Genomic DNA, 23,145 nt, shown 5'->3' with positions numbered 1-23,145 from the left:
TTGTGGCACCCTGCATACCCTGCTGCCTACCCTTATCTCCAGGTACAGTCTGCTGTGTGGTCATGGTCGGCACTAGACTGTGTTACCCTCAGGCTCCTAACTTTGGCAATTAGTTTGGAGCGTCCCCAGTAGTGGGGTGGATGGGTAAATGTGCACAGGGTACTTGGATACATGGACTTGCCTTAAGTACACTTGGCTCCTGTCACTGTGCACTTCTTCCTCGTGCAAGGATGTTGCATGTCTAACAACCGAGGCCAAGAATCTGCCTTTATGGTGGGCCCCTGGTAAATAAAAGAGCGATCCAAACCAACGTTTGGGAAGCTACTCTGACTAGGGACGAATCGATCATGGGGCCAGAGAGAGCTCCTGAGGAAGCAACTGGAAGTAGGCCCTCACTCGGAAGCAATTCCATTCATCCCAGAAGTGAACTGGTCACCGGAAGTACTGCCATTCAATCAGTGGCATAACCCACTTCCCTTCATCGATATCGTGAACAGTGTAATTATTGAACTAGGAAAGTGTAACTCTCTGCAGATGCGCTTTAAACAAGTAAGTATTTGTTGACATTTGCAGGAGTACCTTTGGCAGTCGCCGACTGCCTATATGGAAGCCCCAGATAAATACGCCCCCGATGGATGAGGCTTTTCCGACTGTTGATGAGGTAGAGGAGGCGTGGCTGCTACTGTACCTGTTCCTGTAGACACAGATGCTTTCATAGGACACTGTTAGTTCTGCTGTTGTCCACACCACTCGTTCCACTGAAAGAAAAAAAGGAAAAATGGGCTAAGTGAAGTCATCATAACCCCCCTGCACTGTTCCAGCAGAGGCAGGCCCCCCATCTCTTATGAAAGCTTATCTAGCAGGAAATCACAGCACTACGATGCTCGTTCGTTTAGTTTTAAATTATGTAAAGCCAAGCACTCAATGTAAGTAGCACACTTTCCCCAGTCCTGAATGCCTAGAGACCATGCAAATGGCGAAGGTGTACGCTATGAATCACAGTAAAAGATTGAGTCGCCTTCAGTCTAATGGAGGCCCTCTAGATGGGGCTATGGCCCATACTGACCTGCCAGGCTTAATTGTGGGCTGTGTCCCTTCTGCTCTCAAATGTCCCCCACCACATGTGGTGATACCCTGACACGATGACAGAGCTGAAGGGTTCAGTGATGTATCTTTCATTGGGAGGGAACGGTGCTTCAGATGAGATTTGCAAGGGGGAGTATTTTACTATTTTTTAAAAGTTGGGAGTAAAATGATTTTTTTTAGGGTGTAAAAATGTAAGTCCAGTTCCTAATGGGAGTATTTTGTAAGCAAGTAATGATTCCTTGTTAATTATTTATTAACCAACAATTAAAAAAAAACATTTTTAAAGTATTTCTTTGTATCTAAGTTATTCATTCACACATTAATAGATACAGGCTTACGTCTTCCGGTCAGGCTGTAATAATAGTTTCTTCCTGTGGTACTATGTTCATTACTAGTCGAAACATATCCGCGCTCTGGGGCCAACGGGCGTGTAGTGCGTACCAAGAATATAAATAAATCCATGGAGCTTTGTGGTGAAAGCAGGAGCACACGATTCTACGTCTGTTTCCTATTTTTTTGTTGGGAGTATTTTTCCTCCCTATTTTTATTTGTGGGTGTGTTTGCTTATTTTTAGGGAGCATATTTTTGTTGAGTAGAAGTGCCTGATACACACCTTATCTGTAGGGCTGGGAGTGAGTGATGATACCTTGGCAGGATGACCGAGCTGAAGGGTAGAGGTGTATCTTCCATTGCGAGGGAGTAGTGGTACCCAGGCAGCATGACCGAGCTGAAGGGTAGAGGTGTATCTTTCATTGCGAGGGGGTAGTGGTACCCAGGCAGGATTACCTAGCTGAAGGGTAGAGGTGTATCTTTCATTGCGAGGGAGTAGTGGTACGCAGGCAGGATGACCGAGCTGAAGGGTAGAGGTGTATCTTTCATTGCGAGGGAGTAGTGGTACCCAGACAGGATGACCAAGCCGAAGGGTAGAGGTTTATCTTTCATTGCGAGGGAGTAGTGGTACCCAGGCAGGATTACCAAGCTGAAGGGTAGAGGTGTATCTTTCATTGCGAGGGAGTAGTGGTACCCAGACAGGATGACCAAGCCGAAGGGTAGAGGTTTATCTTCCATTGTGAGGGAGTAGTGGTACCCAGGCAGGTGATTTCTGGGAATATCGATGTATGCAATGCAAGCATTTGCTTAATGCTACCTGTTCTCCAGCTGGTGTAGCAGTAATTTTAGCCTTGGCGCTTGTGTGGAGGCCTGTCGCTTAAATGTGAAATAACGCGAGGCAGAATTCCGCACTCTGCGGAACCCCTTGTGGAAGGAGTTGAGTCCAGCTGCTTTATGTTCATACCAGTGGCGTTTTATTTCTTGTGTTAACTGCAGCCTGGTGATTGCTTCAGAGCGCGCACTGACAATACTCAGAAAGATTGGGGGAAGAGAGTGGTAGCACAGATCTACTTGTGCTTAGCTGGGGGCGCCTTTGGTGGAGGGAGTAAGTGGTCCTTTCTTTTTAAAAAAAAAAGACTGGTCTTCAGGACTTTCGTGTACAAAATGTTTCAATCTGTTGGAGGATTCCATACCACCCACCCCCCCCCCAAAACAAGCTGCTTTGCACATTTCCGTCCTTTGATCTGGAGGTACTAGAAGACTGGCTGTGCTGGACCTTGGTCCTCTTGCTGGGTGGGACCTCTGAGCACAGCTCTGCGATTGAGTTTTTTGCCCATGCGGGTAACACAGAGCATCTTGAAATTGATGTGTACTGAATTTGGCATCCAAACTTTTTAGAGTAAGATGTACGAGTTCACATACTTTAATCACACTTTCCCCTTCAGTAATTTGGGAGAAAGGGTATCTCCATACTCTAGATGGGCAGCATGAGACCCTGATGAGAGACTCTGGCATTTCTGGGTTTAGAATATTTTGGGTTAAGGGAGGTGTTGGCCAGGATACTGTCGCAGTTCGAGTCAGCTTATCCAGTGGTTTACCCAGTCGCTCACATCAAGGGATTCTCCTTTCTAACCTACGTACCACTCCGTGAGGGAGCAGCCCTGCTGGAGCCAGAGCAGTGAGCTTGAGGCCTTGACCCCCCCTCCCTCCTTCCTAGCTTCACGCAACGCTGCTGCGTTCACTTCTGGGCCTTACCCATAACCTTTCTTCCCCTGCATCTTTCCCACAGGGATAGTGCCCTAGGCCCTTAATTCTTGAATTGAGCTAGTGTTCACTACAATCGATATCTTGCATCTTTTTGCAGGGTTGGTGCCATAGGCCTGCTTTTTTGCCACAGGAATTGGGTGCTACTCCTTTCAACTCTCACCCCTGCCCCTCTCCTCCTCCACACACAAGTCTGCACAGTACATCACATAATAGATCCCCCAGCACACTCTCAAAGCTAGCTCGAATGTCCCACTCGACTGAAGCTTCTTGTGAGTCCCTTGCCATCCTTGCACCCCCCCCCCCATTACCCTGCCTCAGGACCAAGGCGACTGAGCATCCACCATACCAAGCAGCTCCCAAGTTAGAGGGGCACCCTGGTGCACCAGAACCCTGCCCACACCCAAACCCCATCCCTACTCAACTCTGCTCCCTCCTCATTCTGGACCCTCCGGGAGAGCACATCACCCCCCAGACCAACCCCGCTGCCCCTCCTACACAGGCCTCCCACCAGACCCTCCCAGTCTACCTGCACCCCACCAGCCCTCTCCCATTCATCTCTTCCTCCAGTCCTCCTTTTCCTCTCCTCCTCCCTCCTGCCATCCACTCAGCCATGTTCCACCCTTTGCCTCCTTAACTGCTACCTGGGCTACCCTAGCAATTATCCCTCAATCCGCGGCCGTGCCGACCCTCTCACATCACACCCCTCTAGCACCCCAGAATCGCTAAACACAGATACAGCACTACCTGTGCCCTTTGATCTCTGCACACCTCATCCCATTTCTTCCCCCAGGCTCATGACATCTCTCCCTCCCGCCCCACTTAACAGCCTCACAGCCTCCCCCAATACACCCAACCCAGAGAAATCGCTCTTTAGCCTATCTTGCAACACCCCTCGCCCAGCTCCCCTAAAGGTCAGCACCCTGACACCATAATTGACCTTAGAAGATACCATCCAGACCCCTCTCCTACAACATTGATCCCACTGGACTGCCTCAGTTGCTGCCCTGGACACCGTCCCTCCCCCATCCTGGCTTCCACTCCCTTTCCACACCTCGAATCGAGGACTCAAGCCCTCCTCCCCCTCACAGACCCCAACTGCCACACCCACCACTCCCTAAGGACCCCCACCTCACAAATCCTCTTCTCGCACACACCAAGAATACACCAAGCATCCCTCACCACTCCTCAGAACAGAGGCATTACTCACCCAGAGTAACTGCTCCCCTCCCAACAACTTCCACACACTACCTCACCCTATCCCAGATCCCTCCCACACTTCAAACTGCCTTCACCCACGAGGCCCCATCAAGGGGATCTCAGATGCAGCCTTCACCCCAACCCATCTGAACATCAGTCTCGGGCATAATAATGTCATATCTGTCGCAAGAAATCGCCACAACATATACAACTTAATATCCTCTGAAGGCCCGGACATCCTTTTCATCACAGAAACCTGGCTCTCCCAGGACTTCAACCCATTGTGCACAAGGCCTTTCCCACAGGCTACACCCTTATCGTACACAACCGAAGCAGAAGAGCAGGCGGAACTGCCGTCCTCTACAAATCCCGTCTCGCCATCTCACAATCCGAGGAACAAGCCTGCAAATCTCTTCTAGTCAAAAGTCTAATCACCCCTACTCTTTAGCAGGCATCCTGGTCACCCACCCCTCCCTCACCATGCCAGGGGATCTCCATGTATGGTTTGATGTCCCGCATAACCCCATGACACAACCAATCCTGGACAACCTCGAAGCCCTCAACCTGACTCAACTGGTATCAGGCCTGACTCACTCCGCAGGACTGGCCTTAGACGCAATCTTCAGTTCTTCACAACTGATCTCCACGCTCCCTCTCAGACCGCTTATCTGGATGGACCACGCTGCCATCTATTTCTCACTCTCGACAGCAGACCCTCCTCCCCCAACCCCCTCCCGAGCAAAACCAAGACCATATAGCTGCTTCCCGCTATGGAACAAGGTCAAAGTACCTCAGAATCTGGCTGACTCCCTCACCTCCCTCCCACTCCAGGCAGATCAGCTCTGCATCAGCCATTTTGACCTATTGCTTTCCAATGCTCCTAGACCTCTTACCCCATCAGATCCTGCTCCATCAGACAAGGATTCTCCCTGAGATGGTTCACCCCTAACCCTCAAAGCCCTTAACCACATCCTGGAACGCAGATAACAGGCTGACCCTTCACCTCAGAATAGAACTGTGTACGCCCAATAGATCAACACCGACAGGGCTGAAATTCCGAAGGCCAAAACATCATTCTACTGGAACTGAATCTCCAATGTCTCTAACACCAGCAGGGAACTCCACAGGATCATCTCAGAATTCAAGGCCCCTCTTTGCACATCCTCCTCCCAACCCAAGCACTCTGAGATGCTCTCTCAGACTCCATCCTTAACTAGAGCCGTGGAAAGAAACCGCACCATCTGCTCTATATTCCCAGCACTCCTGCCCCGCTCCCTTTCACCTGTGTCCAGGCTCACAGACCCACCCACACATGCTTCTCTACCTTCTCTCCGATCTCCCATCCTGAATTCCTTAACCTACTAGCCAGCAGCCGATCCTCTGGAGATCCCTGCCCTTCTGCTCTCCTAAAAGATATCCTTTCTCAACCTGTGCTGGCGGCATTGCAATATCCATCATGAACACTTCCCTCACTTCAGACACGTTCCCAGCGGTTTTCAAGACATCTCACATCAAACCCCTACTCAAAAAACCCTCCTTTGACCGCCCTTCTTCCAGGCCAATTAGACCTATCTCAGCCGTTTTCATAGACAAACCAATTGACCAATGGTTTCTTCCAGCTATGCCTTTTCACTGAATCTAACCTCCTCTACACCGCCCAGTCCAGCTTCAGACCCCTATGAGGAACTGAATCGTCCGTAGGCTCCACCCGGAATGTTCTCAAAAGAACTGCAGGCTCGGACATTTGTGACGCACGTATCCTTCTCAACCTCTGGGCAGCCTTTGACACCATCGACCACTGCACCCTCACAGACCAACTCCACAACATCAAAGATACAGCATTGAAGTGAATATCCTTCCTCTCGCACAGATCCCTAATTGCACATTTCTCCCTTTTCCTTGACTCTGCCTGAGCCCCCTCCCTGCTCTTATCCATTCACATGGTCTGTCTTGCTCCACCTATGCAGATGACACCCAAATCATCTTCAAGATCCCAAAGGACACCTCCAACTCCTCCCCCGACCTTGTTTCCTCTCTCACTGAAATGGACCACAGGATAATGGCTAACCACCTCTGACTCAACCCTGAAAAACTGAAATCATGATCTGTGGAGATTCTGTCCACCCCCCCACCCCCCAACCCACCCCTTCACTGTCCTCCCTAGGTCCTCCTTCCCACCAACACAGTGAAGAACCTTGGATGCACCATTGACACAGATCTGACACTATCCCATCCCAGCAACTCTGTGTCAAAATAATCCTGTTTACACCGACGCATTCTCCAACACATCTTCCCCTTAGTCAGCTACCACCCCCCTCCCACCACCCCCGCCCCCGGGTTACCACAATCGCGACAATTGTCCTCTCTCGCCTATACCTGGATGCCCCGGCATCTCAACTCAAAGTACAACAGGTCCAAAAAACTGCAGCCCGGCTCCCCCCCGACACTAGGCCCTAGAGACCACATCACAACCACCCTCCGTGCCCTGCACTGGCTGCCTATCTGGCGACAGTCCAAGGCTATGCGTGTCACCCACTGTGCGCTGCACAACACGGGCTCCTAATATTTACAACACAAGCTCGCACCCATACAGGCCCCCCAGAAACCTGAGATCAGTGTCAGCTCTCCTTGTGATCCCTTCCACTAAATCGCCAAGAATAGGGAGCTGCTCCTTCTCTGTCCAAGCACCCACAATATGGAGCGCCATCCTTTTTCACATCCGCAGCATTGAAATGAAATTAAATGAAATGATATTTTATTTATATCGCGCTCGTACACAAGTGTTTCAGAGCGCGACCAGGCCGAAAAGGGAGGGGAACAAAGAAAAAACAGAAAACAGTGATCTTACTAGGCCCAGTGACATTTAAGAAAGCGCAAGTGCAAGAGAAAGGAAAATGGGGGAGAAGTGCCGGGGGTGTGGGGGGAGTGGAAAGCGCAAAGCAGAGGAGAGGAAACATAAATAAATATTAAATAGAATAAATAAGGATTTTAAACCATGGTAGTGCAGCCAGCAAGTGGCAGGTGAAAGTTAGTCAGAAAGGTATATCTGATAAGTGCAGAGGAAACGTGGGAGGTGGACTGTATGGGTACAGATACAGAACTCTAGTGCAGATGGTGGCCTGGAGGCAGTGCAGGAGGGTGGCAAAATGAGCAGATACCTGGGCCCGAAAGAACAGAGGGTGGCCAGGTGCACAATGCCATGAGAAGAAACAGATCAACAGTGGAGAAGGGGGGCAAAGGCAGAGGCAAAGAGGAAGGCATTGAGGATCACCTCGACTTCCAGAAGGCTCTCAAGACCTGCTCTTTCCACCTGTGTCTTGACTGACCCAATCTGCCTCCCGGGCGAACTTCAGCCACAGACAGGGTTATTGATGATTGTCTTGACTCCAAGAAAGTACCAAGCTTGCACAGAAAGGATTTGCCTAGAGCTGCATGACAGCCCCTACTCTCACTCAACTAAACAAGCAATTGCCTTAAGTCAAGAGTATGTATTACACCATCTCGATGGAAGATAGCTGTACCCTCCAATTCCATGGCCACCCACCCGCACACATTTGCAATCATCCACTACTTTATCTTATATCACACATCAACACTGCCACTAGAATGCAGCTAAGTCCCACAATAAATATTAGGTCTAGCTGGACGCATAATCAGTCTCTTGAACCGCATGCCCTCCCGACGCCTAATCAGCACCCATCCACAAGCCAGTTCTACATGGGTCGCTATTAGGGACTGTCTAAAATGTAAACGTGCATTCTAAATCCCTCTGACCAAAGTCTCATACCTCGGACCTCCAAGGGCGTTCCACTACAACGCTTTGAGAATGGTACTAGATGCTATACACATGCCATGTTACATTACATAGTTTGTCTCTCGGTCACTATACAATCAACCACTTAATTATACCTCGCCTTACTCTCAAATGCATGGAGCCGATTACTGATATGTTCTTTTGTAAGTTTCTGTTTGAAACACGTTGTTCCTTTGATAACTACAGTATGCTCTGATCCGTGTCACTGAGATAATCTGTGGCATGTGGTCGAGCAAGAACTATTTGGTGCGCGAGTGTGCCTGGTCTACATCCTATCTGGTATGCATAGTGTTGGTTTTGTAGCACCCGGCATTCTGTTCTCACTGGGAGTGAGGAGATCAAACTCTAAAAATGGAATTCAGGAGTGTGTGGCCTGCGATGACCATACATGCCTGTTCTGTGAGGTGAAGCAAACATGCCTGAACCCCCTGAAAATGGCAAAGACTCCAATATTGGCACAGGGCATGGCTGCAACAGATCTATGACCGACTACTTGGGTTAGGATAGCACTGAAGCAAACCGGCCTGATGTAAATGACCTTGTTGCCCAGGTTGAGAATGCCAGCTTGGTGTATTTAGCATGCTAAAGGAATACCAACTGGGTCCTGGTGACATAACCTACAGTGATAGTGCAAAACAGCTGTTCGGCATGGCATGATTCTGGATACATTGACCACAATAGTTGACGAAATACACAGAACTGTGTACCTGGCACTGGTGCGGCTTAGAGGACACCCTTTAGGTTTTGCCCGCTTTGCAAGGGCAAGTTTACTTGGAAGGACAAGCATTCACGGTGTAACCGCTGCTTGCCCCTCGATCACAAAGAGGAAGGTTGCACGGCTTGTCGGCTTCTTAAGCCGAAAACTCTAAAAGACAGTAGGGTTAAGAGGTGGGCGGCCTACGCTATGTCGAAGGCCGACGCTCCACCCACCGTCGCTACCTCCGACAGTGACAAGGAACGTGATGCCACGACCTCCGCTACGGAAGTCGAAAACCCCCCCTAGAGAGCGCACACGCGCTTCGTCGTCTGTCCCCGGCCCCGACGGGCTCGGCTCACGCCCTGCTTATGGGGATGAACACCCCGGCGACATGGACGCACACAAGACCACACATAAGCACACAACCCATGGCTCTTCTTCGTCGAAGGCGAAGAGAGCATCAGCGCCCAAGGAAAGGAGACGCAGGTTTCACCGGCGGCCTCCTCGGAACGTTCGGGTTCGAAGCCCCTCTCGCAGCCGCGACCAGCGACTGGGCTTTCGGCAAATAAGGGCGCCACCCCCAAATCATCGGCCGGCGCGCATCAGCAGAAAGCGCATGCTGCCGTAGAGCGATCAACACCCATAACGTCGAAACCACAGCCCTCCGCTGACAAACGAGTCGCTGAGAGCTTGGCAAGGATCGTGGTAGCCGACGCCCACAGGCGTACGCCGAAAGACTCGTCGAGCGCTACGCAAATGTCGAAAGACACGCCGAAAAGACAGGGACGATCTCCTTCAGTCGAAGGGATTCCCAACACACCTGAAGGCTTTTCGGAGGGCGACGGGACACTTTCCTCGACGTTGTGGGAGATGTCGAGCCGTTTTCAGCTACAAGACACCAATTTTCCCCCGCTAGACCGCTCAGGAGTACCCCATGAAACCATGGAAAGGCTCCATCTCTGCATGGAAAGAGTGGAGAGGTTTATGAATACCCAGAACCCTCCCACTCCCAAGAGAATAAGAGAAGGGCCTCAAGAGGACCCCAGGGGCAAAATTCCAAGACTAGTCCATCCCCACCAGGACACAGCCTCAGACTTCCATAGTGTGTATGACCTCACTGGGGAAGAACATTATGGTGAGGAAGAGGATGATTTTATGGACGAGGAAGAGGGACGGAACCAGGAGGAAGGTCTTGAAGACAGCCCAGACTTGGTAGGAGAAGGCTTCGGAGAAAATCCAGAAGAAGGACCTTCTCACCCCTGGCAATCCCCATCAATATATTCTGACACTGATGTCCTGAACCTAAATCCTCCTGACAATTCACCTATTAGAAACACGTCTCCCATTGACGATCAGCCCACATTTAATGCCCTGTTGCGCAGAGCAGCAGCACACTTCGAACTGGACACTGGGGAGCTCTCCCCTGAATTAGACTTTGTGGAAAGAGTAATTAAGGAAAAAACCCCGGTCAGTCAGACCATTCCCCTCCTCGCTTCGGTGAAGAGAAGAATCATCCCTTCGCTGTCCACAACCGCACTAATCAGAGGGGTCAATCCTAGAATTGATAAACTTTTCACTCCTTCACCCTCAGACCCGCTGTACATCAGGGGACATTCCATTCCGGATTCCCTGGTTGTAACCAACACAGGGAAGAGGGCAGGGGTACCACTTTCCACTAGTGAGGCACCACCTGACAAGGAGGGCAAGCGGTTATATGCCCTTGTAAAATGAGTTACATCCTCGGCTGCCTTTTCGGCAAGAAATGCAAACAACAATTCTTTGCTCGCTAGCTATGCGGACGCGCAGTGGGCCAAACTGCGCAAAGACGCCGAAGAAGCGCCGGAACCATTACGTACACGCCTGCTTACAACTATTGGCGAAGGAACCCAGGTCAACCAGAGTATTGTAAAGAGCTCTCTGGATGCGGCAGAAACTGCGGGACGTTCCCTAGTTCAGGGAATAATCCTAAAACGCCACGTATGGCTGCGCAACTCGGGGTTCAAACCGGAGACACAGGCGTCTTTAATAAATAAACCTGTTGAAGACTCAAACCTCTTCGGGAAAGCGGTGGATGAGGCTCTGGAGATGGCTAAAAAAGAGTTCGATACTATCAAAACTCTTGACCAAATCTCTAAGCCCTCTACCAGGCGCGGCTATGGCAACAAACGCTTTTTTCGTGGCCAACGCCAACAACAACAAAACCAGCAGCAACAGTACCCTGCCACCATTTTCCAGACCAATAGTGGCCAGTACAGCCAAAGAGGACAGCGCCGGGGCAAAGGAAGAGGGCGGGGTCCACCCCCAGAGGCTCCCAAGCCCCTAACAACACCAAGTGACGCGAAGATTCGCGTCCCCTCCCATGCAACACCGGTCGGGGGCCGGATAACATCCTTTCTTCCAGCATGGGAGGGTATAAAGTCAGACCGCTGGGTACTTTCCACCGTAGCCCACAGATACTGCATCGAATTCAACAGTTCCCCAACATACAAACCCCCGAGGGGACGACGCATGTCACCGGAACATCTTGCCATCCTTCTACAAGAAGTACAACAACTGCTGGAAAAAGGAGCCATAGAGGTTGTGCCTCTATCTCAGGTAACGGAAGGTATTTATTCAGTGTACTTCCTTGTACCCAAAAGGATCTAACCATGCGCCCTGTATTAGATCTGCGCCCAGCGAACAAGTTCATCAAACCCCAAAAGTTTCGTATGGTGACCTTACAGAAAGTGATCCCACTGCTATCACAGGGAGATTACATGACAACATTGGACATGAAAGATGCATACTTTCATATTTTAATGTTGCCAGCGCACAGAAAATACCTCCAGTTCATGATAGAGGGCAAACCCTACCAGTTCAGAGTGCTACCCTTCGGCATAGCATCAGCACCGAGGGTATTCACGAAGGTGCTGGCAGTGGCAGCGGCCCACCTGCGCAGGTTGTCCATCCCAGTTTACCCTTACCTCGACGACTGGCTCATAACAGGGGATTCTTAAGAAACATGCTTCTCCAATACCCAAAAGACTGTAGACCTTTTGTTCCAGTTGGGCTTCTCCATCAACGAAAAGAAGTCCAGCCTAGACCCCAGCCAAATCAAACAATTCCTAGGGGCTCTAATTCAAACAAAGGACGGCCTCGTCTTCCCCTCCAAAGAGAGGGTCCAAAACATGCTGTTTCAGATCCCTCAATATGTGACCGGTCGAGAGGTGACGGTACGCAAAGCAATGCGCTTGCTAGGCATGATGGCGTCGTGTATTTATTTGGTACCTCACGCGCGCCTGCGCATGCGCCCAATGCAAGAGTGGCTCAACAGCCAGTGGTGTCATGCCAGCGGACTATGGGACGATCTAGTGGTGGTCTTGCAGGCCCTAGTTCTCTCGCTACGGTGGTGGACAAAGGAAAACCTGGAAAAAGGGAAACCCTTTGCCACACCCGCGGCGGAAGCCACTCTAACCACAGACGCATCCCTCACAGGATGGGGGGCTCACCTATCCCATCAGACTGCTCACGGAGAGTGGACTCCGAACGTAGCATCCAAACACATCAATCTTCTGGAGCTACTAGCGGTGTTCAAGGTGCTAAAAGCCTTCCAGGAACACCTACAAGGCAGGACAGTGATGGTCCTTACAGACAGCACCACAGCCATGTATTACATCAACAAGCAGGGGGGAACCCACTCTCCAGGACTGTCCAAACTGGCCCAAAACATATGGAAGTGGGCTCTCAAACAGAATATGTTCCTTCTGTCACAACATATACCAGGGGAACTCAATCTGCTGGCAGACAAACTCAGCAGGGATTTCCCCCTGCCCGAAGAATACGAATGGCGACTGCACGAAGACATCGTCTTCGACGTCTTCGCGCAATGGGGATTCCCAGAAATAGACCTGTTCGCAACCCTGGAGAACTCACAATGCCAAAGTTACGCCTCCAGGTACCCCCAAAACCAATCCAAGGGGAACGGTCTGTCGATTCAATGGTCAGGGAAATTTGTTTACGCTTTTCCCCCGACTCCCCTTCTCAACAAGGTGGTGCACAAGATGCACCAGGAACAAGTAACCATGATACTGGTGGCCCCAATGTGGGCCCGACAGCCATGGTTCGCTCACTTGATGGAGATGTCTCTATCTCCCCCAGTGAAACTCCCCTGCCCGTACAACATGCTGTCACAAGACAGGGGCAGGACTCTGCATCCATGCCCCCAGAACATGAACTTAGCAGCCTGGCTCCTGAAATCATAGAATTTGGACATCTACAGCTCCCGCAGAGATGCATGGACATCCTCAGGGAAGCCAGAAAACCTAACACTCGCCACTGCTATTCTAGCAAATGGAAGAGATTTGTCATCTGGTGCAGAGGAAAGAGCATCAACCCAATTGACTGCTCTCCCACACATATTGTTCTATACCTGACCCATTTATTGGATTCAGGTCTAGTGTTCAATTCCATTAAAGTCCACCTAGCGGCACTTTCTGCATACACCACTTCCCAACTTAAAGTGTCGTGGTGGAAGATCCCTGTTATAAAGGCCTTCATGGAGGGAGTAAAGAGAATACACCCCCCGATAGCTGACCCAGCTCCCGGATTCGACCTTAACGTGGTACTTACCAGACTCATGGGCTCACCATTTGAACCCATGCACAAAGCTTCTCTTAAAGACCTCACTCTTAAGACTGCTTTTCTAATAGCTATCGCCTCCATCAGGAGAGTAAGTGAACTACAGGCTCTTTCTGTTCTAGACCCCTTTGTTACAGTTCACAGAGATAAAGTGGTTCTACGCACTCACCCAAGGTTTGCTCCGAAATTCATCTCAAAATTCCACGTAAACCAGTCTATAGAACTACCAGCGTTCTTTCAAAATCCTTCCAACTTGGGAGAAAGGACTCTGCACACACTAGATGTCCGCAGAGCGGTCATGTTCTACATGGAAAGAACCAGACCACTGAGGAAGACTAATCAGTTCTTCATCTCGGTGGCAGCAGGAAGAGAAGGGGATGCAGTTTCAAAGTCCACTATTTCTAGATGGATTGTTCAATGCATCACTCTCTGCTATACTCTTGCTAAGAGAGAACTGCCCTTTAGGCCAAGAGCACATTCTACTCGAGGCACGGGGGCGTCCATAGCATTCATTGCAAATGTTCCCCTTGAGTCCATCTGCAAAGCGGCTACCTGGAGTTCTGTGCACACCTTTACAAAACACTACTGTCTAGATGCACACTCTAGATCTGACTCCCAGGTGGGACAAGCAGTATTAAGACATCTTTTCTCTACTGTTCCTTCTCATAACCCACCGCCAACTCCGGGTACTGCTCGCTAGTCTATGCACAGCATGTGATTCTAAGCAGATTAACAAACATCAGAAGACAATGCATTACTTACCGTAAAACCATTTCTGATGGTTGTATCTGCTTAGATTCACATGCGCCCACCCTTCCTCCCCACTCGGATGGAAGGAACATAGACATCCTTTTTCTATATTTCTCTCTTTTCTGTACTCTCTCACGTCTAGAAGGCTCCCTCAGGGCAGAAAAATACAAACAGAGGGACCTCGACGCGTGAGGGATTGTGGGTACAACGCACGTCACTATAGGGATAGTGTTACAGACACGCCTTGTCAACGTCCCCTTTTCGACTACGAAAAACAAAATGCAATACTCCGCAGTGACCACTGGATGTCGGACCTATGCACAGCATGTGAATCTAAGCAGATACAACCATCAGAAATGCTTTTACGGTACGTAATGCATTGTCATACTGCCTCAACCATTTTGTCCTTGTTGAGGCTGAGACCTGGATCATTGAGGTTCGGAATGCTGCAGCTCAAAAGGTGTAATGTTTCTCTGCAGTAGTGCTAAAGACTTGAATACCATCATTCACATAGAGAGCCCTTTGAGACCCTCAAGCACTCCACAACTAGAATGCTTCTGCCACTGCAGACACTCCATCCAAAGCTTAAGCACTGGTAGATCTAGTGTTTCGTGGTGGGCAAAGGACGAGTTGAGGGGTTGAGTTCTAATCGAGGGCAACCTCCTTGGAGGCCTTGCCGAACATTCAGCAGTTGTAGGGGAGATGTTGCGCTCTCGAAGATCTTGCCGAGGATGGCCTGTGCAAGCACAGAGAAAGATTTCAGTTGGATGGAGGCTTAGGATGTGTGACCAGTCCACTGTTTAATAATATCCAGCTGTACAGGCGTGTCCCCATATTGCTCTGCTTTTTGTTCTAGGAGGACGTGTGTGGATTGGCTAGAAGGTGCCCTTAATGAGCAATGTTTTCTTTAGGTTTACTGATTCTTGTCAAGTGATTGGACAGCTAGGGTACTGAGGTGGTCCTCTGAGCTGAGGAGAGAACGTGCATGAGCTCAATAGTGTGCACTGTGGAATAGTTGATGAGCATCTCTGTGACCTTCGGAGTATGGCTGTTTTGCTTTAAGGGTCTGGTAACCAGCAATAGCACGCTCCCATTGTGTGCAAGGCAGTATAGTCTCAGGGTTCGAAATGGAGGGGAGGTGGGATCTATTTAGCACAGTAGAGCCTGGTTAGCTTGAAGTCAACAGCAACTTTTTGCTCCTAGGGCTATCTAATACACAATGGTTCATAGAAAATGGACAAAATGTTAAAGGAGCATCTCTGGTAGCTCCTGGTTCATCTGAGGTACCTCCTGCCGACTGGTTGACGCCCGACACCCAGGAGCAAATTTTAGCTCCTGCTCATTGAATCTCAATTTCGAACCCTGTATTTTGGTGTGGACATTGCAGTATCGGGACAGGACATATTTACAGAAGGGGCTGTGCCCATCACACTTGTGGTCAACAGTCAACCTTTCATGGTGACATTACAGCAAAAAAAAGACTGCGTGATGTGGGTTTGTTGAGGGTTGTTTGGACTACAAACAAGTACGAGACATGTTTGGGAGCATTGGACTGGGTGGTGCTCATATAGTGGATGTTTGCCATTGCTATGTGACGGTATTATGTCATCGGTGAGCAAGTTCAATTATATTGTGTGCCTGCTTCCCGGCTTGCTACAGGAGTGGGTGAAGTGGCAGACTGATGCCAAGAGTGTAGTCTTATACCAATGTTTGCATTGTTAGTTCTTTGTGGGCCATTCCATTGACGTTGGTGAGGGTAGGTCTGCTGCGATTACACATGTTTGTATGAGTGCATGGTAGGGCTGTGCCAAGTACGACGGTTGTTTTAATGTCATTGAAAAACCATGACCTTCCCTGATTTATGTATGGCCAGCCAGCCATCGATAAGCATGTATGCCCTAGTTATTCACTATTGCGCTCCTGGGAAGGGCAAGCTGCTGCCAGAGAGGTATGTCGTAGCGTGGGAAGCCAAAGAGTTTTCGCTGTGGTGCAGTGTTTGGCGGCTTGCCGCAATACTGATCGTTTGTGCTTCAACAAATTCTTGCTTTTTTAAAATCTTTTAGTAATGTCTATGAATGAGTGAGGAGGGTTTTAGGATGTTGTGGTGTTGGGGCTGTGCATTCTACCTCACTTCTGACCTTCGCTGTGATTCCAACACTATAGATTCTGGCTTAGCATAACGCTCATCCACTTTCCATGAGCAGGGCCTTCCACAGCAGACACAGCTGGTTTTCAGCACTGTCTGTGAACACCGCTCTGCTCGCACAGCCCCACCACAACAGCTCACTGCTGACCATGAGCCCTATTTCGGATTTAAGTTGACCAAGAGAAGTACAGCAAAAAGACTTTACTTGCCTACAAGTCAGGACTGCGTTCAAGTCTAGCAAAACAATCAGGGGTTCGATTGATGTCTCTCACACATCTCCACAAGGTTGAACACTCACACAATACAGTCGTAACACCACATCCATCCTCCCAAACAGAAACGCAGCATCCTACCTCCAAAGGAACCTTCCAGGAACAGAAGGACATTACATATGCAGCATAACGAGGTACAGAAGGGACGTAGGCCCATCACCCAAGACAAATTCTGGGTTTAGCTCGGACGCACATGCTAGTCGCAACATTCAATGACGCAACCTACATGGATCATTCATACAACGCAGACACAGGAGGGAAACGCGAGGCAGCATGCAGCCACCCCCTGCATGCCCTGTAGCAATACGTAGAAGGCACCGTCATGGAGCAGAGGCACAGACCTCCAGCACCACCTCTCATCAATCGGTAACACGGACGCCTGACCTGCCACACCTGGGGGCCCACTGAAACCATTAAACCACCGGTTGCCACTTCAGGTCACAAGGAGACCCGACAGCGGCCTTCCACACAGTTTGCAACTACTTGCCCTACTGTTGCACAGTGCAGTATGAACGATCCAAAACAGGCTGGATTTTCGTGCAAGAAATATATCCTTGTAAGTCATAACAGGCTGCGCTCTGCTAGCTTTACTACAACACATCACTAATGGCCTCCAGCACTGCACACGACATCTCAGACCGTCTGCACTGTGCACGCAGGTCTTCTATAGATAGCACGTCACCAAGGACCATCAGCCACACCTGTACTTGCAGTACTGCACGAATTCCAGAACATTTCACCACTATTCCTCCGCAATGACTGCGAGGGGAACACACTGGCACAGTATAAGTGGTAGTTTGAACAGTGTTTAAACGCACTCTGAACTATACCCATTCCAACTGCTCAGAAACGGAGTCAGCCTGAAACTTGCTTTACTCTTTGCTCCCCTTTAGGACCAGCCCAAACTTTAACTCCATCACTTGCTGGGTGATAGAAAGTTCACAACACAATAGCAAAACCGTCATACCAGAGTGTTTCTCCAGAAAATAGGGGTGTAATGCTAAAATAATATCGTGTGCTGAAAACAGTTCAAGGATGTAGTTCAATAATAATCACCATGACCACGTCATAAGGGACTGCTAGGGTTTCTCCTTCATGTCGCTGTGAAGTTAAACAATAGCAGGAACCTGACTTCATTTGAGCTGGAAACTTAACATTCCCTGATTTCCCAATGGAGACCAGCAATTGAGTACAATTAGTTTCTCTTCCGAATCATCCGGAAGATCCCAGGCCAGATATGGGCGTCTGGGAATGTTAATCTATATTGTACGTGGTACTGCCAGAGCCAAAGCCTGGCAGCGTCACTATACAGAAGACCACAGATTGGGCCAAGCCCTGTGCATGTATCTGGGTAGCCAAAATATTGAGGTCACTCGGCACGATTTGTGGGTTAGCCACACATTGTGTGATGCCACTGCACGAAAAGCAGCATACTCCACAGACCTGAAATCTTCACCCCTGCGCAGCACACATCCCAGAATCTCCCACAGTTGCACTGATCAGGAAATGCAGGGCTGGAGCCACCCATCTGGCCGAGACAAGGAATTTCCAACCCAAACACCGATTGCGGGAGTGCCTCGCACAGACCACACATTTCCAGCCCAGAACGCACACTGGATATCTAGTCGGTGTGTTGGGTGGTGGGGATTCTTGGTAACTAGAATCCCACCACACCGTACACAGACCAGGTGTTACCCATCCAGACACAGGCCAGGAATGTCCAACCCAGCAGGAATGCGAAGGCCTTGATCCACATCTACAACATATCAGAAAACTCTCTTCCTCCTTTCCTCCAGTACAATCAGATCTATAGAGAATCTAGGCCTAGCAGCTTGGTCATCCTGTAGCAGTCTTTCTTCACTCTCCCTGAGATGTGGGCTTCAGCACTGCATGTAGTACTCTAGATGCGGCCATTAGGAAGCCAACCCTCTAGATGTAACATCCAGAACTGGACACAGTACTGTGGAACAAACCTGCACAGATGGCTACAATACATCTGACAACACCTCAGTAAGTGGATACAATACTCAGGAGGCCTTCTGAACCTCCAGAATTTGACCTTCATAAGAGTCCTCCATAATTATACCAGTACTCCCAGATCTGGGGCCTCAGGGCTGGACGCAACACTGTGGTTGTGACCGCCAGATCTAGTCCCATTTTCCAGAAGCGGCTCCCGTTACTGAAGGCAGTAGTGAAATGATGACTCTGGAATTGAACCAGCCCCCAGAATTAGATGCAATCCTATACTCCCCAGAGGTGGACCTAATACTCCAGGTGTGACCTCCAGAATTGGAAATTGTACTCCAGATGTTTTACTAGGGGTGTGGCCAGTTGCAACACAAGCACACAGTTTCTGACCATGCCCCTCCTTGTGAAGCATAGCATCCCATGACAATGCCTCATTACATTGTGTGCCTACTCCATCATCATCTCAACCGCACAATTTATCTGGTGTCTGATACAGAAGACCCTTCATGTAAAGCTCCTCTGCATTTCAGTGCCGAGAGTGACTTTGCACGCAGTTGCACTCGGCCCAAGCCACATTCTTTCACTTCTGACACACGCTGGTATCCTCTATAAACGGAGAATCGAAGACCACACAACCCAGATTCATTAGTTGCTGTGCTCTTACGGTACAAGGGAAAAGTGAGACTGTATGGATTGTATTAGTGCAGCAATGTGAGTAATGAGTGAGACTGCATGAGGACGGTGATCGGGAGAGAGTGAAATGCTACTGAAGTCTAGGTAACCTGAAAGGATCAAGAGCCCGTTGACGTTTATGGGGCCAGTGATGGGGGAGATGTTACTGAAATGAGGCCAGTGATGAGTAATTGGGGAGACTCCTCTCCAGTGAATGAAATTGGAGATGGACAATGAGTGAAAAGATTGCTGTGGTGCAGTGGTCTGGTACTTGCCCTATAAAGAGACAGTGGGACAACGTTCTCGTCTTTAAAGACCAGGATGGGTTGGTTCAACACCAAAAGGGGGGATGGTGTCCAAGATGGAGGGCTGAATGGACACTTGTGCTCAGAGTTCTGTGACCCCAGCCACCTTCCACAGGACTCCTCTTTATTATAATGTTGGAAAGGAAGAGGGACCCAGCCCTACAGTTAAGGGGTGTATCAGCCACTTTCACTCCCTAAAAATATAAAGCGGGAGTAAAAATACTCCCAATAAAATAGGAAAGAGACACATAGTAGCATGTCCCTCTGCTTTCACCCGCACAGTTCCATGGCTAAGTTTGGACAAATTGCACACTCTGTGCCACAGGCGGAAACTATTATTATTACTGCCTGATCGAAGATCGAAAGAAGTAAACATGTATGTTGAAATGTACATAAGTAGGTGCAAAGAAATAGCTTTTACAGAAACATTTCTGTTTTCCACTTAAAACATATTTTTATCCGCTTATAAAATGCTCCCTTTGGGAATTGGTCTTTTATTTACTCCCTAAAAAATCCTTTTACTCCCAACTTTAAAAAATGGAGGGTAAAATACCCCCACCTCCAAAACTGAGCACTGGGGGATCTGCACCTGTGGAGTCTGGCTGTGACGCCCGACGAGTGTAACGCAGAGCTGGACTAAGACTGTCCAGGCTATGTTCTAAGACGTCCTCTGTCTTCAACACGATCAGACATGAGCTGCTGCTCCTTAGGCAAGAGGGCGGCTGATTAAAAGGAACTGTCCTACACTGGATTGCTTCATTTTTAACCAACACGACCAAAACACAGATGCCCACCTTCTGATCATGTTTGTGTAAACTCGAGTGTGGTGTCCCCCAAGGATACCCGTCTGTTACCACTCCTTTTTAAAATCTATTTGACTACGTTCCTGAAACATGCTTCCAAAACCCTGATCAGGATTTGAAGTTGCTGGTCGCTATTAAGCTCCCGGATATGGTCTGGTTAGCATGCTACTGGGAGCTACTTTTAGCTCCCAAGCCAACTGGTGCCATACAAATATACCTATCTGACATTAACAAAGTATCTTGGAGTTTGCTTAAAAGGTGCGATACTAAACCTCTAGAAGGCATACACAACATTAGCACCCTGAGTGGGGGAGCCAGCCAATCAGGTGGCTAGGAACGTGGGCTTGTACCGCGCCACTGCCATCTTCCCTCCACCCCGTTTGTTTTTTTTCTTTACGAACCCATCGCAGCCACACCTTCCTCTCCTCTTCCCCCGGCCGCCATGGAAAGATGAGGGGTTCCGTGCGCATTGCACTATTTAGATGCATAGAACACCAGCTTCTTCCCCTCTGTGCCCACCTCCCATCTGCCCTCAATTGTCTAAAGGTCTTCTGTTCCTGATCTGCAGTTGCTTAGTCAATAGCGCCCCACTCACAGAGGTGTTGTTTAGATTGTAGTAACATGCCTGCTATCTTGTTTGTATCCTGGGTTATTCAATTGTGCTTTGGTTGCCGCCAGTTTCCTCTGGCATGTGATTGATACGTTTGCCTTATGCCGTTTCTCAAAGTCTCCCACTTGATTCCTTGCATCATTTTCAGCAGTCACGTTTAATCTTTTAATTCAGATGATGGCTCTATTTGTGTACCTCTTGGAACAGCTTTCATGGCATCCCAATTGACCACATATGAGGTTATTGTCAATTAAATAGTGTATATCTATTTTCCTCTAGTCAGGTCCCTAAGTTGATAATTGTCCAAATGTCACGCTCTGAGTCTATATGAACATGTGCATAGTAAGACCATCTTATCAGACATACAGAAGCCTTTGTGGCTGTTTTGGCTGATCGCTGGGATAGCAGGATCAAATTGATATAAGAATGTATGCACTGTACATGGCAATAAAATGAACATGTTTTCTTCCGGATGCGTAATTGTCCAGCCATCAACGAGCCTAGTGTCTCAATGTAGCCTTACATATAGGTGACGCCAGCACCGACAACCTGAGCCCTGACCGATCAAGCTCTGGGTGCACCTGCATGTTCATGTCACCTGCTATCATCAATCTTTAAACATCCCTTTGGAAATAGGTCTTGACTGTGATTTGGTGAGTACATCGACATACAGAATTCTCCTCTACCATTCCCCTCAGCAAAATGTACCAAACCTCTGACTTTAAAAAAATAAATTCTAAGTTAAATGCATGTTTTTCTGGTTTTATGTGATTTTATCAAAGAATTAATCGATGGAGAATTCGCCGATTTTATATGTTTAGTTGCCTTTTTCTTTTTTTTGTAGTCTTATTTTTATAATTTTTTTTTATTTTACTGGTCGATTTGGCCACATATATATTCAGGGGAGATCCTCCCCCCCCCATATACTTCGTGAAAGATTGATCAAAAAAATTCAATGAATTCTCCTTTGATGTATTCTCCTCCGGCAAAAACTCCAGTTACCGTTCTTTTCAGATTAAAATGGCCACTCGCTCTTTCAGACTTTGCACTTTCACAGAATTGCTGTGTATAATCCCTGGATGTGTGTTTAATCTTCCCTCTCTGAGGAGCTCAATTTCTGGCATTAGGACAATCGCTGATTTCAATCCATTTTGCTTCCTCAATAGATGTGTGCTTTTACAGGGTGTATTAAGAATGCCCCTTGCTTTAAGGGACCATACTCGTGTCATGTTACATTATTTTGCAGAGCGGTGGAGCCATACCACTCCTTATTACCTTTGTCCGTCAAGCTTATAACCTTCCTGAAAAATAAGCACAAAGGTTCCTCCAAAGATCAGCATCGATAGATGTACGTCTCCGATCCTCTGAAAAACTCACCACTCCCCCTTCTACTCCTAAACCCAACTCTTTCTGGGCATTTCTATTCTCTGCACCGCCAGCATTACCTTGAATGCCATGCTCTTTTCACAATGCACCACTGGGTTATATCTGCTTCAGCATAGATTCCCCCACAAGAACTGTCATTTTACTGTAATCGGTGCATTTTGTACTGTGGTTTAATACAAATACGTGAAATGAACAATAACAAAATCAAAAATACCTTCAAAATAGAATACTGTTCCATTGAAGCCACATAGCTTTTTGTGTAAGAGTAATCTTGCATCCAGCCTACTGCCTGCTGCTTGATCGGGTATTTTGGGCCTTTCTTGAGGCTAGATGCTAGTCGCCGTTCAGCTACCTCTCCAATGTCTTCCTCTTCTTGGAAACCATCCTCGCGCTTGTAACTATTTCATCATGATGCCTAAATTTGAGACCGAAAGGGAACGTCCATGAGTATTTTATCTTTCGTGCTTGCAGCATCTCTACGCTTTCCGTACTTCCCTTATTCGGGCAAGTGTTGCCGCCGCAACATATGAATAAGTAGAACAGAAGTGTCCAAAAACATTTATTTGATAGCTGTACATTTGAACCAGTTTGTTACCTGGAGGCGGGTTAGGATCTCTCTTCTGGGGCCCCACTCTGTCATGGACAGCTTCCAGTGAATCTTCTAGTCTGCATGAGAACAGCTTTGATCTGCATTTTCGTTTATCTAATCTCTCTGACCCTACTTT

The 23,145-nt window shown here is 48.6% G+C and overlaps 1 protein-coding gene and 1 long non-coding RNA gene across 5 annotated transcripts in view; one reads left to right on the top strand and one right to left on the bottom strand.

Moving 5' to 3' along the window:
• The window catches only part of LOC138468339 (uncharacterized), a 218,169-nt gene that overhangs the window by 55,578 nt on the left and 139,446 nt on the right, over positions 1–23,145 (top strand). The gene's annotated exons all lie outside the window — the stretch shown is intronic.
• The window catches only part of SLC29A1 (solute carrier family 29 member 1 (Augustine blood group)), a 589,752-nt gene that overhangs the window by 477,104 nt on the left and 89,503 nt on the right, over positions 1–23,145 (bottom strand). For 2 of the 4 annotated variants that reach the window (XM_069608852.1, XM_069608853.1), the window contains exon 2: positions 689–758. The exons of the other annotated variants lie outside the window; for them this stretch is intronic. The gene's annotated coding sequence lies outside the window, so the exon portion shown is untranslated. The remainder of the gene's footprint in view (positions 1–688; positions 759–23,145) is intronic. 4 annotated transcript variants of the gene reach the window in all.

Source organism: Ambystoma mexicanum, chromosome 4q, assembly GCF_040938575.1.
Source record: "Ambystoma mexicanum isolate Mex_15411 chromosome 4q, UKY_AmexF1_1, whole genome shotgun sequence".
Classification (NCBI taxonomy): Eukaryota; Metazoa; Chordata; class Amphibia; order Caudata; family Ambystomatidae; genus Ambystoma; species Ambystoma mexicanum.
This window is presented reverse-complemented; position numbering and strand designations above follow the sequence as displayed.